This window comes from Pleurodeles waltl, chromosome 12 (genome assembly GCF_031143425.1).
Source record: "Pleurodeles waltl isolate 20211129_DDA chromosome 12, aPleWal1.hap1.20221129, whole genome shotgun sequence".
Classification (NCBI taxonomy): domain Eukaryota; kingdom Metazoa; phylum Chordata; class Amphibia; order Caudata; family Salamandridae; genus Pleurodeles; species Pleurodeles waltl.
The window spans coordinates 117,363,208-117,377,120 of NC_090451.1; the positions used below are offsets into that span (position 1 = coordinate 117,363,208).

The 13,913-nt window shown below is 43.3% G+C and overlaps 3 non-coding genes across 3 annotated transcripts; all 3 read left to right on the forward strand.

The window, feature by feature from the left end:
* The first annotated feature begins 5,727 nt into the window (after positions 1-5,727).
* Positions 5,728-5,801, forward strand: TRNAI-AAU (transfer RNA isoleucine (anticodon AAU)). The gene has a single exon. It is a non-coding gene; the product is annotated as a tRNA-Ile (tRNA).
* A 3,606-nt stretch (positions 5,802-9,407) lies between these two features.
* TRNAI-AAU (transfer RNA isoleucine (anticodon AAU)) lies at positions 9,408-9,481 on the forward strand. Its single transcript has one exon. It is a non-coding gene; the product is annotated as a tRNA-Ile (tRNA).
* Positions 9,482-13,073: 3,592 nt separating this feature from the next.
* On the forward strand, positions 13,074-13,147 carry TRNAI-AAU (transfer RNA isoleucine (anticodon AAU)). The gene has a single exon. It is a non-coding gene; the product is annotated as a tRNA-Ile (tRNA).
* Positions 13,148-13,913: the final 766 nt, after the last annotated feature.

Below are 13,913 nucleotides of genomic sequence, written 5' to 3' on the forward strand. Positions count from 1 at the left end.
CTACAGTATACAGATCCTCAGAGGGATAAAATTGTAAAGCCTATAAAAGAGTAGGAAGATTCTGAGTTGGAGAAAAGGGATTTTTCAACTGGTCTTACAATTGACAAAAGATCAGAACAGTCTAGACACCAAAGATTGTAACATCTTCGAAGGTACAGAAAAGTCCCTAAAAACCTTGATCGCAAAGCAATGAGCTTTCAGAGTGGAAACAGATTCAAGTGAAACCCATTCAGGAGAAAATGCAAAATAGCAGACAAACTACAGGTAGGTGCCAAAAGATCATGAGCAGAACATCACGTCTCAAAAGACTTCCAGTTCTTTGAGTAAGAATTCGAAGTAGAAGGCCTGCTGGAGTGCTCAATTAACTCCACTAAGGAAGAGGAAAGACCCTTTGCTAGCAGTCCAGACTTCTCAACCTCCAAAGCGATAGAGTGAGTTGGAGCAAGAAGGTCAGGGACGACGTTCTGAGAGAGACACACTTGAGCAGTACCCAATGAGGTAGAAGAGCCAGGGTTCAGAAGAGGAAACCATGACATCTCTGGCCAATAATGGCCCACAAGAATAAAGTTCCCTCACCCCTGCTGAGACTTGAAGAGAACCATCTGGATCAATAAAAAGTGTGGGAATGTATAAAGGAGACTTCTCAGCCACTTTATCACCAATACGTCCACTACCTAGGCTCCTTGTTCCGGAAGCCTGGATCAGAATCGACAAAGATGAGCATTGTCCTTGTTTGAAAAGAGATCCAGAAAGGGTTTCACAAACTCTCGGCATATCTCTCAAAACAACGACCTGGATAATGTCAACTCCAGCAAATTTGGAAACCTCCAGCTGTCTGCCATCACATTGTCGGTGCCCTTGATGTGTACTGCCGACGTGTGCAACAGGTTGATCTCTGCCCAATAACCCAATTGTTCTGCTATTGCATTGAGGGATTTTGAATGCATGCTTCACTGATGGTTAATGTAAAAGACAGCTACCTTATTCTCTGTCTTTACTAGCACATTTTTTTGAGACAGATGATGATGGGAAAACTTCAAAGCCCTGAAGATTACCATCAACTCCATCTATTTCCATGACCTCCGACTCTCTAGGAAAGACCACTTGAATCGACAGGATCAGTCCAACACAGTAGCTCTCCAGCCAGGTTTGCTGGCATCTATTGCGAAGAATTCAGGAGCATCCAGGTGTATTACTTTCCACTTAGACCAGTGGTCTTCAAACTCTTTAATGCCGCATCCACCCAATGGGAAAAAAAAACATTGGTGCCTCCCCTCTGAATTGTCCACAATTCTTCTATTAAATTGACACTGTTTAAATATGTCTAGACCTATTTAAACATTGCAGTTAAGTTCTGTTACTGTTTTAAAAATGCAATCAAATACATGACCCCAAATATACTATTCTGGTCAGGCCTGCCCTACTAACCAATTGCAGCGTCATGCTCTGCTGAGTAAACTGATCTCACAACAGTGAGGAATGCACAGGCCGGGTGGTGCCCGACGCACGAAAGCGCGCCTTCTTGTGTTGTACGTCTCTTCGCGCAAATGCAAACTCAGATTTCCTGCACTGTGGTCGGCAGGAGAGACATGGGAAGGCGCAGTAGGAAAGGCTTGAGCAACGAACCGTTGGCTATGTTTTGTTGTTACTTTGTTGACAAGAGCTCAAGTAATTTGAAGCAGAAGCAACGGCCAGACCTAAAAAAAACTCTCTTACCTCCAACGCCGAATAACTACTATAATTATAATATCTCAAAAGCAGCAGGCCTTGTAAACTTAATGAGCAAGCAAGCCGATGCATTTTGGGTTTTGTTGTAAAAGAATAAAAATGCTATCCATCCTTTCCTTTTTTTCCGGCAACAAGCGATGTTTCAAAGACATCACAGCACACAGTGAGATTGAGTGAAAGAAGAGGCACTGAGGCTGGCGTGCAGCACTCCACAGCTCTTTTTATTGTAATCCAGACAGGGGGCGGAAGGAGAAAAGTATGAAGGAATTGCGATAGTAAGACCAACTCTTCTATCTATCTGCATTTCATGGAAAAATGATATCTGTCGTACTCATGGCCAGTTAGCTCAGTTGGTTAGAGTGTGGTGCTAATAATGCCAAGGTCACGGGTTCGATCTCGTACAGACCAGGTTGCATTTTTTCTCTCAACTAAACTCTTTTTTTCTCATTTAATCAAGCTCTTATAAATCCATACACTCTGTTGCTCCAGTATACGTTCACTTTCCATTAGTCCTTCTTTTGCCACTGCTGACCAAAGCTCAAGCCGGCAGCGCCAGTAGAACAACACAAGTGCAAGGGATTGTCTCTCCAAGATGGAGACACTGCCTCAGACTATGTCTCGTGAGAGGTGGAGGGAGACCAAGAGCTGATTATTAGATGCGTGGGGATAAGAGGAACATAACTCAGGTGAACAGATTCTGGATAGTGATGCTATAGCTAGGATCAGCAACGTTACAGGGGAAAGGAGAGGAAAATAATTAGGTGACAGAAGTATAGAAGTGGCTACAAGGGGGTGTGTCTCTTAAGAGGGCCGAAAGATACACTGAAGGCGAAGGTGAAGTGAAAGAAGAAAGAAAGATCAAAGGAAGTCGACAGTGATTGAGAGAAAACTCACAAAGGCAAATTGAGCAAAAGACAAGGCCTGGGGAGTTAGACTACTTCAATGCAAATTTAAGCCGCAGATGAGCATGACAACTGACCCTTGTACAGTGGTGCTGAAACAATTTTCAGTGTGGGGTGCTGCCATCAAAGGGCTTCTGAAAATCCAGGAATTATACAAAGAACTAGTCCTGCGGAATGAGCCACGCACATTCAGAAAGAGTGGTGATGCGTTGGTTACTTATTGGTAATCTTCATTAGCCTTAGTCCATTGCGTCCTTGTGACAGTCATTACAAAGTAAGGTGATGTCACCTTCCAACAGGAAGAAATAACAGGAGGATCCTTAAATGCTAGCCCCATGCACCCAACCTGGGTGCCAAGCCCTTGCCAAAGGACTGATGGGAAGGCGGGCAGGATGTAATGTTTGTGACAAAGACAAGATGGACTAAGGGTAATGCAGAGTTCAAAACATTGGTACTCAAATGCAAAACAGAAAAATTATTAAGCCATAATGCTTGACAAATGTATGCTCTGAGGACGAAGATAGCCACCCTAGGAATTTCCTAGATTGTTACTCACTGGAATTCAACCCAGGAGGTGGCCATTCCTCTCGTAGACCATCCCTGAACTGGAAGATATTCTTAAAAGCCTTGCAAAGCCAGAAAAATTGACAACTTAATCCACCTACTCAGAGTCATAAAAGTCACCTTCTTGTCTTTTCCAGGCTGTCCAAAAGTCACAAACAAGGAGTCGGTTTTCCTGAACAACAGAGGCCTGGTGACATAAATGAAAAGAGCTCTTTAAACATCAAGTGTATTCAGAAAATGCTCCTCCGGAGAGGAAGGAGAGGGAATGAAAGAAGGAAGAATTATTTCCTAAGATCTATCAAAAATAGACTTAACCTTTGCAGCAAAGGTAAGGCTAGTCCTTAAAGTTACCCCATCTTCCAAAGTATCAAATGAAGAGAGGACAGCATTTTAAGGCTCCCAGCTCCCCAATTGTTCTCAGCAAGGTGATAGGAAATAGGAAAATAACTTTATAGAAATAATCTTTATGTCTACAGTATCCAGATCCTCAAAGAGATAAAATTGCAAAGCCTATAAAAGAGTAGGAAGATTCTGAGTTGGAGAAAAGGGATGTTTCAACTGGTCTTACAATTGACAAAAGATCAGAACAGTGTAGACACCAAAGATTGTAACATCTTCGAAGGTACAGAAAAGTCCCTAAAAACCTTTATCGCAAAGCAATGAGCTTTCAGAGTGGAAAGAGATTCAAGTGAAACCCATTCAGAAGAAAATGCAAAATAGCAGACAAACTACAGGTAGGTGCCAAAAGATCATGAGCAGAACATCACGTCTCAAAAGACTTCCAGTTCTTTGAGTAAGACTTCGAAGTAAAAGGCCTGCTGGAGTGCTGAATTAACTCCACTAAGGAAGAGGAAAGACCCTTTGCTAGCAGTCCAGACTTCTCAACCTCCAAAGCGATAGAGTGAGTTGGAGCAAGAAGGTCAGGGACGACGTTCTGAGAGAGACACACTTGAGCAGTACCCAATGAGGTAGAAGAGCCAGGGTTCAGAAGAGGAAACCATGACATCTCTGGCCAATAAGGGCCCACAAGAATAAAGTTCCCTCGCCCCTGCTGAGACTTGAAGAGAACCATCTGGATCAATAAAAAGTGGGGGAATGTATAAAGGAGACTTCTCAGCCACTTTATCACCAATACGTCCACTACTTAGGCTCCTTGTTCCGGAAGCCTGGATCAGAATCGACAAAGATGAGCATTGTCCTTGTTTGAAAAGAGATCCAGAAAGGGTTTCACAAACTCTCGGCATATCTCTCAAAACAACAACCTGGATAACGTCAACTCCAGCAAATTTGGAAACCTCCAGCTGTCTGCCATCACATTGTCGGTGCCCTTGATGTGTACTGCCGACGTGTGCAACAGGTTGATCTCTGCCCAATAACCCAATTGTTCTGCTATTGCATTGAGGGATTTTGAATGCATGCTTCACTGTTGGTTAATGTAAAAGACAGCTACCTTATTCTCTGTCTTTACTAGCACATTTTTTTGAGACAGATGATGATGGGAAAACTTCAAAGCCCTGAAGATTACCATCAACTCCATCTATTTCCATGACCTCCGACTCTCTAGGAAAGACCACTTGAATCGACAGGATCAGTCCAACACAGTAGCTCTCCAGCCAGGTTTGCTGGCATCTGTTGCGAGGAATTCAGGAGCATCCAGGTGTATTAGTGTCCACTTAGACCAGTGGTCTTCAAACTCTTTAATGCCGCATCCACCCAATGGGAAAAAAAAACATTGGTGCCTCCCCTCTGAATTGTCCACAATTCTTCTATTAAATTGACACTGTTTAAATATGTCTAGACCTATTTAAACATTGCAGTTAAGTTCTGTTACTTTTTTTAAAATGCAATCAAATACATGACCCCAAATATACTATTCTGGTCAGGCCTGTCCTACTAACCAATTGCAGCGTCATGCTCTGCTGAGTAAACTGATCTCACGACAGTGAGGAATGCGCAGGCCGGGTGGTGCCCGGCACACGAAAGCGCGCCTTCTTGTGTTGTACGTCTCTTCGCGCAAATACAAACTCAGATTTCCTGCACTGTGGTCGGCAGGAGAGACATGGGAAGGCGCAGTAGGGAAGGCTTGAGCAACGAACCGTTGGCTATGTTTTGTTGTTACTTTGTTGACATGAGCTCAAGTAATTTGAAGCAGAAGGAACGGCCAGACCTAAAAAAAACTCTCTTACCTCCAACGCCGAATAACCACTATAATTATAATATCTCAAAAGCAGCTGGCCTTGTAAACTTAATGAGCAAGCAAGCCGATGCATTTTGGCTTTTGTTGTAAAAGAATAAAAATACTATCCATCCTTTCCTTTTTTTTCGGCAACAAGCGATGTTACAAAGATATCACAGCACACAGTGAGATTGAGTGAAAGAAGAGGCACTGAGGCTGGCGTGCAGCACTCCACAGCTCTTGTTATTGTAATCCAGACAGGGGGCGGAAGGAGAAAAGTATGAAGGAATTGCGATCGTGAGACCAACTCTTCTATCTATCTGCATTTCATGGAAAAAGGAGATCTATAGTACCCATGGCTGGTTAGCTCAGTTGGTTAGAGCGTTGTGCTAATAACGCCAAGGTTGCGGGTTCGATCCCCGTACGGGCCAAGTTGCATTTTTTCTCTCAACTAAACTTTTTTTTTCTCATTTAATCAAGCTCTTATAAATCCATACACTCTGTTGCTCCAGTATACGTTCACTTTCCATTAGTCCTTCTTTTGCCACTGCTGACCAAAGCTCAAGCCGGCAGCGCCAGTAGAACAACACAAGTGCAAGGGATTGTCTCTCCAAGATGGAGACACTGCCTCAGACTGTGTCTCGTGAGAGGTGGAGGGAGACCAAGAGCTGATTATTAGATGCGTGGGGATAAGAGGAACATAACTCAGGTGAACAGATTCTGGATAGTCATGCTATAGCTAGGATCAGCAACGTTACAGGGGAAAGGATAGAAAAATAATTAGGTGACAGAAGTATAGAAGTGGCTACAAGGGGGCGTGTCTCTTAACAGGGCCGAAAGATACACTGAAGGCGAAGGTGAAGTGAAAGAAGAAAGAAAGATCAAAGGAAATCAACAATGATTGAGAGAAAACTCACAAAGGCAAATTGAGCAAAAGACATGACCTGGGGAGTTAGACTACTTCAATGCAAATTTATGCCGCAGATGAGCATGACAACTGACCCTTGTACAGTGGTGCTGAAACAATTTTCAGTGTGGGGGTGCTGCCATCAAAGGGCTTCTGAAAATCCAGGAATTATACAAAGAACTAGTCCTGCGGAATGAGCCACGCACATTCAGAAAGAGTGGTGATGCGTTGGTTACTTATTGGTAATCTTCATTAGCCTTAGTCCATTGCGTCCTTGTGACAGTCATTACAAAGTAAGGTTATGTCACCTTCCAACAGGAAGAAAGAACAGGAGGATCCTTAAATGCTAGCCCCATGCACCCAACCTGGGTGCCAAGCCCTTGCCAAAGGACTGATGGGAAGGTGGGCAGGATGTAATGTTTGTGACAAAGACAAGATGGACTAAGGGTAATGCAGAGTTCAAAACATTGGTACTCAAATGCAAAACAGAAAAATTATTAAGCCATAATGCTTGACAAATGTATGCTCTGAGGACCAAGTAGCCACCCTAGGAATTTCCTAGATTGTTACTCACTGGAATTCAACCCAGGAGGTGGCCATTCCTCTCGTAGACCATCCTTGAACTGGAAGATATTCTAAAAAGCCTTGGAAAGCCAGAAAAATTGACAACTTAATCCACCTACTCAGAGTCATAAAAGTCACCTTCTTGTCTTTTCCAGGCTGTCCAAAAGTCACAAACAAGGAGTCGGTTTTCCTTAACTGGTGACATAAATGACCAGAGGCCTGGTGACATAAATGAAAAGAGCTCTTTAAACATCAAGTGTATTCAGAAAATGTTCCTCCGGAGAGGAAGGAGAGGGAATGAAAGAAGGAAGAATTATTTCCTAAGATCTATCAAAAATAGACTTAACCTTTGCAGCAAAGGTAAGGCTAGGCCTTAAAGTTACCCCATCTTCCAAAGTATCAAATGAAGAGAGGACAGCATTTTAAGGCTCCCAGCTCCCCAATTGTTCTCAGCAAGGTGATAGGAAATAGGAAAATAACTTTATAGGAAACAATCTTTATGTCTACAGTATCCAGATCCTCAAAGAGATAAAATTGCAAAGCCTATAAAAGAGTAGGAAGATTCTGAGTTGGAGAAAAGGGATTTTTCAACTTGTCTTACAATTGACAAAAGATCAGAACAGTCTAGACACCAAATACTGTAACATCGACGAAGGTACAGAAAAGTCCCTAAAAACCTTTATCGCAAAGCAATGAGCTTTTAGAGTGGAAAGAGATTCAAGTGAAACCCATTCAGAAGAAAATGCAAAATAGCAGACAAACTACAGGTAGGTGCCAAAAGATCATGAGCAGAACATCACGTCTCAAAAGACTTCCAGTTCTTTGAGTAAGACTTCGAAGTAGAAGGCCTGCTGGAGTGCTGAATTAACTCCACTAAGGAAGAGGAAAGACCCTTTGCTAGCAGTCCAGACTTCTCAACCTCCAAAGCGATAGAGTGAGTTGGAGCAAGAAGGTCAGGGACGACGTTCTGAGAGAGACACACTTGAGCAGTACTCAAGGAGGTAGAAGAGCCAGGGGTTCAGAAGAGGAAACCATGACATCTCTGGCCAATAAGGGCCCACAAGAATAAAGATCCCTCCCCCCTGCTGAGACTTGAAGAGAACCATCTGGATCAATAAAAAGTGGGGGAATGTATAAAGGAGACTTCTCAGCCACTTTATCACCAATACGTCCACTACCTAGGCTCCTTGTTCCGGAAGCCTGGATCAGAATCGACAAAGATGAGCATTGTCCTTGTTTGAAAAGAGATCCAGAAAGGGTTTCACAAACTCTCGGCATATCTCTCAAAACAACGACCTGGATAACGTCAACTCCAGCAAATTTGGAAACCTCCAGCTGTCTGCCATCACATTGTCGGTGCCCTTGATGTGTACTGCCCACGTGTGCAACAGGTTGATCTCTGCCCAATAACCCAATTGTTCTGCTATTGCATTGAGGGATTTTGAATGCATGCTTCACTGTTGGTTAATGTAAAAGACAGCTACCTTATTCTCTGTCTTTACTAGCACATTTTTTTGAGACAGATGATGATGGGAAAACTTCAAAGCCCTGTAGATTACCATCAACTACATCTATTTCCATGACCTCCGACTCTCTAGGAAAGACCACTTGAATCGACAGGATCAGTCCAACACAGTAGCTCTCCAGCCAGGTTTGCTGGCATCTGTTGCGAGGATTCAGGAGCATCCAGGTATATTAGTGTCCACTTAGACCAGTGGTCTTCAAACTCTTTAATGCCGCATCCACCCAAGGGGAAAAAAAAACATTGGTGCCTCCCCTCTGAATTGTCCACAATTCTTCTATTAAATTGACACTGTTTAAATATGTCTAGACCTATTTAAACATTGCAGTTAAGTTCTGTTACTGTTTTAAAAATGCAATCAAATACATGACCCCAAATATACTATTCTGGTCAGGCCTGCCCTACTAACCAATTGCAGCGTCATGCTCTGCTGAGTAAACTGATCTCACGACAGTGAGGAATGCACAGGCCGGGTGGTGCCCGGCGCACAAAAGCGCGCCTTCTTGAGTTGTACGTCTCTTCGCGCAAATGCAAACTCAGATTTCCTACACTGTGGTTGGCAGGAGAGACATGGGAAGGCGCAGTAGGGAAGGCTTGAGCAACGAACCGTTGGCTATTTTTTGTTGTTACTTTGTTGACATGAGCTCAAGTAATTTGAAGCAGAAGGAACGGCCAGACCTAAAAAAAACTCTCTTACCTCCAACGCCGAATAACCACTATAATTATAATATCTCAAAAGCAGCTGGCCTTGTAAACTTAATGAGCAAGCAAGCCGATGCATTTTGGGTTTTGTTGTAAAAGAATAAAAATACTATCAATCCTTTCCTTTTTTTCCGGCAACAAGCGATGTTACAAAGATATCACAGCACACAGTGAGATTGAGTGAAAGAAGAGGCACTGAGGCTGGCGTGCAGCACTCCACAGCTCTTGTTATTGTAATCCAGACAGGGGGCGGAAGGAGAAAAGTATGAAGGAATTGCGATCGTGAGACCAACTCTTCTATCTATCTGCATTTTATGGAAAAAGGAGATATGTAGTACTCATGGCCGGTTAGCTCAGTTGGTTAGAGCGTGGTGCTAATGACGCCAAGGTCGTGGGTTCGATCCCCGTATGGGCCAGGTTGCATTTTTTCTCTCAACTAAACTCTTTTTTTCTCATTTAATCAAGCTCTTATAAATCCATACACTCTGTTGCTCCAGTATACGTTCACTTTCCATTAGTCCTTCTTTTGCCACTGCTGACCAAAGCTCCAGTCGGCAGCGCCAGTAGAACAACACAAGTGCAAGGGATTGTCTCTCCAAGATGGAGACACTGCCTCAGACTATGTCTCGTGAGAGGTGGAGGGAGACCAAGAGCTTATTATTAGATGCGTGGGGATAAGAGGAACATAACTCAGGTGAACAGATTCTGGATAGTGATGCTATAGCTAGGATCAGCAACGTTACAGGGCAAAGGATAGGAAAATAATTAGGTGACAGAAGTATAGAAGTGGCTACAAGGGGGTGTGTCTCTTAAGAGGGCCGAAAGATACACTGAAGGCTAAGGTGAAGTGAAAGAAGAAAGAAAGATCAAAGGAAGTCGACAGTGATTGAGAGAAAACTCACAAAGGCAAATTGAGCAAAAGACAAGGCCTGGGGAGTTAGACTACTTCAATGCAAATTTACGCCGCAGATGAGCATGACAACTGACCCTTGTACAGTGGTGCTGAAACAATTTTCAGTGTGGGGGTGCTGCCATCAAAGGGCTTCTGAAAATCCAGGAATTATACAAAGAACTAGTCCTGCGGAATGAGCCACGCACATTCAGAAAGAGTGGTGATGCGTTGGTTACTTATTGGTAATCTTCATTAGCCTTAGTCCATTGCGTCCTTGTGACAGTCATTACAAAGTAAGGTGATGTCACCTTCCAACAGGAAGAAAGAACAGGAGGATCCTTAAATGCTAGCCCCATGCACCCAACCTGGGTGCCAAGCCCTTGCCAAAGGACTGATGGGAAGGTGGGCAGGATGTAATGTTTGTGACAAAGACAAGATGGACTAAGGGTAATGCAGAGTTCAAAACATTGGTACTCAAATGCAAAACAGAAAAATTATTAAGCCATAATGCTTGACAAATGTATGCTCTGAGGACCAAGTAGCCACCCTAGGAATTTCCTAGATTGTTACTCACTGGAATTCAACCCAGGAGGTGGCCATTCCTCTCGTAGACCATCCCTGAACTGGAAGATATTCTAAAAAGCCTTGCAATGCCAGAAAAATTGACAACTTAATCCACCTACTCAGAGTCATAAAAGTCACCTTCTTGTCTTTTCCAGGCTGTCCAAAAGTCACAAACAAGGAGTCGGTTTTCCTGAACTGCAGAGGCCTGGTGACATAAATGAAAAGAGCTCTTTAAACATCAAGTGTATTCAGAAAATGTTCCTCCGGAGAGGAAGGAGAGGGAATGAAAGAAGGAAGAATTATTTCCTAAGATCTATCAAAAATAGACTTAACCTTTGCAGCAAAGGTAAGGCTAGGCCTTAAAGTTACCCCATCTTCCAAAGTATCAAATGAAGAGAGGACAGCATTTTAAGGCTCCCAGCTCCCCAATTGTTCTCAGCAAGGTGATAGGAAATAGGAAAATAACTTTATAGGAAACAATCTTTATGTCTACAGTATCCAGATCCTCAAAGAGATAAAATTGCAAAGCCTATAAAAGAGTAGGAAGATTCTGAGTTGGAGAAAAGGGATTTTTCAACTGGTCTTACAATTGACAAAAGATCAGAACAGTCTAGACACCAAAGATTGTAACATCTTCGAAGGTACAGAAAAGTCCCTAAAAACCTTTATCGCAAAGCAATGAGCTTTCAGAGTGGAAAGAGATTCAAGTGAAACCCATTCAGAAGAAAATGCAAAATAGCAGACAAACTACAGGTAGGTGCCAAAAGATCATGAGCAGAACATCACGTCTCAAAAGACTTCCAGTTCTTTGAGTAAGACTTCGAAGTAGAAGGCCTGCTGGAGTGCTGAATTAACTCCACTAAGGAAGAGGAAAGACCCTTTGCTAGCAGTCCAGACTTCTCAACCTCCAAAGCGATAGAGTGAGTTGGAGCAAGAAGGTCAGGGACGACGTTCTGAGAGAGACACACTTGAGCAGTACCCAATGAGGTAGAAGAGTCAGGGTTCAGAAGAGGAAACCATGACATCTCTGGCCAATAAGGGCCCACAAGAATAAAGTTCCCTCGCCCCTGCTGAGACTTGAAGAGAACCATCTGGATCAATAAAAAGTGGGGGAATGTATAAAGGAGACTTCTCAGCCACTTTATCACCAATACGTCCACTACCTAGGCTCCTTGTTCCGGAAGCCTGGATCAGAATCGACAAAGATGAGCATTGTCCTTGTTTGAAAAGAGATCCAGAAAGAGTTTCACAAACTTTCGGCATATCTCTCAAAACAACGACCTGGATAACGTCAACTCCAGCAAATTTGGAAACCTCCAGCTGTCTGCCATCACATTGTCGGTGCCCTTGATGTGTACTGCCGACGTGTGCAACAGGTTGATCTCTGCCCAATAACCCAATTGTTCTGCTATTGCATTGAGGGATTTTGAATGCATGCTTCACTGTTGGTTAATGTAAAAGACAGCTACCTTATTCTCTGTCTTTACTAGCACATTTTTTTGAGACAGATGATGATGGGAAAACTTCAAAGCCCTGAAGATTACCCTCAACTCCATCTATTTCCATGACCTCCGACTCTCTAGGAAAGACCACTTGAATCAACAGGATCAGTGCAACACAGTAGCTCTCCAGCCAGGTTTGCTGGCATCTGTTGCGAGGAATTCAGGAGCATCCAGGTGTATTAGTGTCCACTTAGACCAGTGGTCTTCAAACTCTTTAATGCCGCATCCACCCAATGGGAAAAAAAAACATTGGGGCCTCCACTCTGAATTGTCCACAATTCTTCTATTAAATTGACACTGTTTAAATATGTCTAGACCTATTTAAACATTGCAGTTAAGTTCTGTTACTGTTTTAAAAATGCAATCAAATACATGACCCCAAATATACTATTCTGGTCAGGCCTGCCCTACTAACCAATTGCAGCGTCATGCTCTGCTGAGTAAACTGATCTCACGACAGTGAGGAATGCACAGACCGGGTGGTGCCCGGTGCACGAAAGCGCGCCTTCTTGTGTTGTACGTCTCTTCGCGCAAATGCAAACTCAGATTTCCTGCACTGTGGTCGGCAGGAGAGACATGGGAAGGCGCAGTAGGGAAGGCTTGAGCAACGAACCGTTGGCTATGTTTTGTTGTTACTTTGTTGACATGAGCTCAAGTAATTTGAAGCAGAAGGAACGGCCAGACCTAAAAAAAACTCTCTTACCTCCAACGCCGAATAACCACTATAATTATAATATCTCAAAAGCAGCTGGCCTTGTAAACTTAATGAGCAAGCAAGCCGATGCATTTTGGGTTTTGTTGTAAAAGAATAAAAATACTATCCCTCCTTTCCTTTTTTTCCGGCAACAAGCCATGTTACAAAGATATCACAGCACACAGTGAGATTGAGTGAAACAAGAGGCACTGAGGCTGGCGTGCAGCACTCCACAGCTCTTGTTATTGTAATCCAGACAGGTGGCGGAAGGAGAAAAGTATGAAGGAAGTGCGATAGTGAGACCAACTCTTCTATCTATCTGCATTACAAGGAAAAAGGATATCTTTAATGCTCATGGCCGGTTAGCTCAGTTGGTTAGAGTGTGGTGCTAATAACGCCAAGGTCGTGGGTTTGATCCCCGTACGGGCCAGGTTGCATTTTTCTCTCAACTAAACTCTTTTTTAATCATTTAATCAAGCTCTTATAAATCCATACACTCTGTTGCTCCAGTATACGTTCACTTTCCATTAGTCCTTCTTTTGCCACTGCTGACCAAAGCTCAAGCCGGCAGCGCCAGTAGAACAACACAACTGCAAGGGATTGTCTCTCCAAGATGGAGACACTGCCTCAGACTATGTCTCGTGAGAGGTGGAGGGAGACCAAGAGCTGATTATTAGATGCGTGGGGATAAGAGGAACATAACTCATGTGAGCAGATTCTGGATAGTGATGCTATAGCTAGGATCGGCAACGTTACAGGGGAAAGGATAGGAAAATAATTAGGTGACAGAAGTATAGAAGTGGCTAAAAGGGGGTGTGTCTCTTAAGAGGGCCGAAAGATACACTGAAGGCGAAGGTGAAGTAAAAGAAGAAAGAAAGATCAAAGGAAGTCGACAGTGATTGAGAGAAAACTCACAAAGGCAAATTGAGCAAAAGACAAGGCCTGCGGAGTTAGACTACTTCAATGCAAATTTACGCCGCAGATGAGCATGACAACTGACCCTTGTACAGTGGTGCTGAAACAATTTTCAGTGTGGGGGTGCTGCCATCAAAGGGCTTCTGAAAATCCAGGAATCATACAAAGAACAAGTCCTGCGGAATGAGCCACGCACATTCAGAAAGAATGGTGATGCGTTGGTTACTTATTGGTAATCTTCATTAGCCTTAGTCCATTGCGTCCTTGTGACAGTCATTACA